Source organism: Ipomoea nil, unplaced genomic scaffold (genome assembly GCF_001879475.1).
Source record: "Ipomoea nil cultivar Tokyo-kokei standard unplaced genomic scaffold, Asagao_1.1 scaffold1149, whole genome shotgun sequence".
In the NCBI taxonomy this organism is placed as follows: Eukaryota; Viridiplantae; Streptophyta; class Magnoliopsida; order Solanales; family Convolvulaceae; genus Ipomoea; species Ipomoea nil.
The window spans coordinates 1,037,056-1,043,055 of NW_017617577.1; positions in this window are offsets into that span (position 1 = coordinate 1,037,056).

Below are 6,000 nucleotides of genomic sequence, written 5' to 3' on the forward strand. Positions count from 1 at the left end.
ACTTCGACGCTAGGAAGACCTTAATGGTCAATAAGTCAAGAACCATCAACGAAGCCTACATTAGTGCCGCCGATCTCTATCGGATCCAGCTATTGCAACGAGGAGAGCTGGTGAAAAGAAGGAACGATAGGGATGGGGGCCCTAACATAAAGAAACCAAAGACCAACTCTAACACTAGGGCGGCTCCGCAACAAGCCCAAGGACCCCTTAAGGGGAACCACGGGACCGGATGGGGGCAAGCCCCTTGCAGGAGGTGTGGTAGGGAACACCGAGGCAGGGATTGCCAAGGGAACGCTTTGCGTTACTTCAACTGTGGAGAAGAGGGCCACAAGGCCCTCCAGTGTAATCAACTGTCACGCGCAAGACCACCGCCCACGCGGAAGCAAGGCAACATGAACAACCGAGGGAGCTATGAAGCACCTAGAAAGGTGTTCGTCATGAGTCGCACTCAGGGTAGACAGAAACCGGAATCAAAACCGAGGGCCAGGGCGGTATCGAAGTTGTAGCCGTAGGAGATGAAGACCCTACGGATCAATTGGAAGAAGATCTTGGAGAAGGGCATTGCCTGGGCTAAAAAGATGAGCTTGTGTAACCTATCGTCCTTGCCGTAGAACCTTTAACTTGTGTAGTCATTTGAATTTCCCTATTACGAATAAAGTTAGCTAGTGAATCCGTTTGGATTGATTTCCCGTTCTGCTATTCACATTAATTAGTTGTTCGCGCCCTCGCAACCAACGAGATCGCAAAAATAATGTGTGTTAAATCTGAGTTGGCGTTTAGAAAAAAAAAAAAAAAAAAAAAAACAAGGGTTTGACTCAGAGTTTTAATCGTGCCTAAAGGCATGGCAAAATTCTAAGGAATACAAGGAGTTAAACCAAATATCTCAATAAAAAGCTAAACGAAACTTGTAAAATTCAAACATTGGACTTCTCCCACCCATACCAAGACCTTAACCATTGGACCACAACTGTTTCTTAAAATTTAAAGGGGACAAAACCTTCTTAAACCCCTTCCAATCCCTAAAATCCCAAAATACCCAAATCAAAAACCCTCTTCGCTAACGGTTGTAATACCGCATTATTCGCTAATAGTTGTAATACCGCATGTTTTTCAGGTACTGATTAGTGATCGAGAGTGCACTAGAAGGAGTTGCGGTTCCTGGCTTAGTTAGTATTAGCTTAGTTAGTCGGCCTGTGAGCCATGCTTGTATTTGGATAATGTTTTATGGATTATACTTTATTTAGTTAGTTTTAGCCTGTGCATCTAGGTTCTATAGCTTAGATGTGGCATAGCACCCCAGCACTGATGTTTAGCTTCCGCTCTGCTTGGGTATTAATGATAATTTTGCCTGTATTTCATAAGCTTTAATGGTTTTAAATTATGCTAAAAATTGGGAGTGTTACAGACCGACCTCTGGATGTCCATGGCGATTACCAAGGCGTCCCGATGGGGAGTGGGACCCCTAGGTAAGTCTTCGTCCGTAAGGACGATCAACTCCCTACATGCTTTCTTTCGGTTTGACTCTTGGAAAACTATCGCTCCCACGTATAACTGTCTTGCTCGAGCCTTTTGGGCCATCTCTGAGTCACCACCTTCGTGACCGCCTACTATCATATTAATTACTGGCTTATGCTTCTAATTCTTGTCAGCGTCATCCTCTTGCATGGGCTGTTTGCCCTTGTCTCCAGCCTTCGAGGTAGCTCGGGCGGGCGCCTCTTTCTGCCAAGGCAGGCTCATCTGATGCCACTGATTGGGAGGCACTAGCCGGCCGCACTTTATGAGCGCCTCAATTTCTTCCTTCAAGCCCTCGCATTCCTCCGTGGTGTGAGTGTTTGTGCGGTGATATCTACAGTAAGGGCCGACGTTCATGCTTGTCACCTGTGGTTTATCACCTGGTCAGATGGGCGGAGGTGGAGGTAGCTGGGTGTGAACTTCGTGGACGGGTTGCGCCGTCGGCGGAAAGGCAGGAGCTCCCAGCCGGTCTTGAACCCGGCGAGCTCCCATACGAACGTTCCCCGCGTCGTCCACTCGACCATCATGGGGATTATCTGCCCGAAGGAACTTGTGGGAGGACACCTCATGTTTGCGCTTTTGCCTGACCGCCTCCTCCGTGTCATCCAATTGGTTAGCTCTTTGGATTGCCTCAGCGTATGTTTTGGGATTCTCATCCCGTAGCTTGCTGTAATACCCGTCTGCCTTCAAGGACTCGATGAAGAATGTCAGGGCTGTCTGGTCGTGTAACACCCCTAAATTTCAAGATATTTAAAACTTATAAAAAGAAGGCGAATCCATTGATTGAATCCCAAATAGAGCATAAAACTATCCATACGGGTCGGGGTGCTATGCCACACCTAGGTTTGAGAACCTAAATGCACAGGCTAACTAACCAAGCATAAGAAATCCTTTAATCAATATTCAATACAATCCCAAGGCACGCAGGCCAACTACTGATCAAAAACTAACTAGGCTAAGTCCAAGGCTCTGACAAGCGCGCTCCGAAGCTAAAGCTCATCACCTGAAAAACATTCGGTATAACAACCGTCAGCGAATAATGCTGGTAACCCACTCCAACGTGTTAAGTACAATATAGGTAGATATTAGAAACTCATTTTGAAACTGGAATACATATATACTTATGAGACTCTAGTTTAAATCCAAGATCAAGACTCAAGGCATATTAACAGACTCAATATCACAGGATAATCATAAGAACTAACATGCGTCCTAAACATGCAATGCAAGACATAACAGGCAGATAATCATGCAAATAACGAGTAGAGGCAACTAAGGCATTCAATACAATCAATTAGCAAGTAGTCAACAAAGCACACAGTTCATCCTCCAACCTTATACCAAGTTCCAACCGTATAACTCCCCTCCGTCCTTATATCAATTCCAACCTATACCTCAAGGCCACCCTTATATCCCCACCCCTTATGCCTCTGGGTAACTACATGCCCCCACCGACGAACCCACCTTTCAACCACCAACATATCAAGATGGTGTCGCAGTGCCATTCAATGATCCGCACCTCTAGTGCCAATATCAAGGGGTTAGCACATATAGCTCTAACATGACACCGCATCACTTATAACCTGACCCATGCCTAAAGCAAGCAAGTCGAAGGTGGGTGTGTGAATTTAGCACAGTCAACGCTATGGCCTGTACCTTTAGTACAATGACCGGGCACAACTGGTGCCAACCGCCAACCGTTTATTTTCCACCAATCATAATCTCATCATCATCATTATCATTACCAGTCACACTGGCCATTGCGCAATGACCACGATACTCATCATCATCCAATCAATCAACATATAATCACATAACAACCAAGGCACAACAACAATGACACGTATTACACATAAAATCCTAGAACGATGCCTAAAACACCAAACGAGATTCATGCACGACCTCGGGGTACAACGGGACACGGGGAAACATCAAACGGGGAAAAACATCACGGACTACCATTAATTTCCAACAGGTGGGCGGCGGGTGGAGGACCACCCGTCGGCGGTGGTCCATAGTCCAGCGGGTGCCCGGCGGGCAGTCGCCTGCCCGCCAGCTGCCCGCTGTAGATCGGGCAAGGGCAGCGGGTAGGTGGCGGGCACCCCTGCCCCCACCTACCCCCATTGACTCCTAGGTAATAATTTAGTCCCGGGATCTCTCGTGGAACCCAAAACCATGTCCAAACGCATTCAAACACATAACTACAACACCACGTATTCAATTAACGGAATTAAACCAAGAATCACACCAAATACATCCTAACACGACTCCTAAACATGCCAAGACTCAACATAAATCATATAACGATCCAGGGATATCCGGAATCACAAGAACATCAAGAAATCTATATGCAAAGTCCCAAACACAAGTCCTAGGCTAGACTCAACACCCGATCATGCGAAATCCCACCCAAATATACCAAGAATATCATAATACGAAATCCACGTTATAATCCTAGGGCTCTAGACATAATCAAAATACAATATCGGTCATATAATTAACCATAATATCAAGAACATCAAGATTATCACATAAGCATCAAGATTAACACATAAACATTAAGATTATCACATAAACACAATATAAGCCCTAGGCAAAGCTCTATCAAGACTCAAACACAGAATCATATATCAAAGGAGCCAATGAATAATATATAGCAATGAAAATAGGTTTTGTCGAGACATGGGTTACCTTTTAGCCTTAATCAATATCCTTGGCTACTATGGTTCTTTCTCTAAGATCTTCTTTCCGTGGGATTCTCCTATGTTTGGTGGCAGGGGGATTCCTTTGTAGGTTTCTCCCTGGGAATATCTTGTGTGGTAGAATTAACTGTGGTAAGGTTTCTAAATGCTTCCTAAGTCCCTCTATATGTATTTAGGAGTCCCAACTAGGGTTTGAATAGTAAGGATCCACTTATCCTATTCCTTATTGGATTAAGGATTTGGTTTAAGGATAAGGGTCCATGATCCATGGTGGGCACATCAATTAATTAAAGGGAATCCTAACCGAATTAAATCCTTTCTAATTATTATTAACGGAATCAATTAAATAATTAGTCCGGGGTTAGAGGCCGTATCACTGGGTGTTACAGGTCGTCTAGACCGTCGACCGCCTGGGCCTCCTTCTGCCAGTGCGCTATGTATTTGAGTAGGCATTCTCTCTCGTCTTGGTGTACCTGAGATAAATTTGACACGAACTTCCTAGGTTTCGTGCTCCTAACAAAGTGCGTCAAGAACTGATGGGTCAGTTCCTCGAAGCTATTGATCGACCCCGCGGGCTGCCTAAGGAACCATCGTTGGGCGGGCCCGACTAAGGTAGGGAGGAACGCCTGGCAGATCATCGGAGCATCTGCCCCGATCACTTGCATTTTAGCCTGGAAGCTAATGATGTGGTCACGCGGGTCTCCAGTCCCATCGTAGGTGGGATGGTCGGGCATCTTGAAGCCCGTCGGTGCCTTGTAAGCCTGCACCTCCGCCGAGAAGGGGGAGGCAGTCAGTCAGCAACTTATCTTTTGTCGGAGCTCTCGGACCGCGGCGGCCAAGTCGGCCATCTCCGCGTTGAGCTGTTCTGGGATCATGGACGATTCCCCCATGCCTTCAACGGCTTCTCGCTTGTGCCGGATAGCTATCCTCCTCTGAATGACAGCTCGGGGTAGCCCTCTCTTAGGCCGCTCTCTCCATCCTCTGGCTGAATGGACGAGGGAGCGTTGCCTGGCTCGACCACCCAATCGATCCAACACGAACTGAGCGGGAGGTGCGGGGCCTAGTCGTGAATGTACCGAGCGAACGGTATGTAGATTCTCGGGCGTGTGCCCCTCTGAGCGCCTCGAATACTCAGAAACTTCGTTACGATTTCCCGCGGGAACCGACCGCACGGGTTTCAGATTCGCAGCGGGGGGAGCCTGTTCCCTTCCATGCACATGTGCATCAAAGGCTTGCGCCAACAACTCCACGAAGTTGGATTAGGTCTGAGCGATAGGTGGTGGCTGGTTGATTCTTGGTGACTCATTAGTTGGCGTGACAGTACGCTCGGTGCGTGCAGCCGACTGTTCCCCTGAAGCTCGGTGGCTTAACTGCTACCTTAAATAACCACAGAGGCATGAGTGCCAGCTGGCGGCTCTCTGGCGTTAGCGACGACAACGACATGGCCGTTAGCCGGCGGGGCCACGATTTTCTGTTCGTTGTTCCGATTGATGCGTCACGTACGGGCCATTGGCAAAGCTTAGAGACGTAACCTCTTGTTTCGATCCCCATGGACCGTACCAATGTTGGTTTTACGGCTTTTGGATGCCGCTCGACGGGCTAACACTACCGTAAAATACTTAAACAACGGTTTAGATGGATAAAAGATTGGAGTGATAGAGAGAATATCGTGGTGTTATTATTCTAGAGTTTCGGCCGCTAGAGTGCCAGTATTGCCATCCCTTTACACGGTGATCCCGGGGGGATATTTATACTAGAGTACAAGATTCCTACAAGGAAAGTAGGG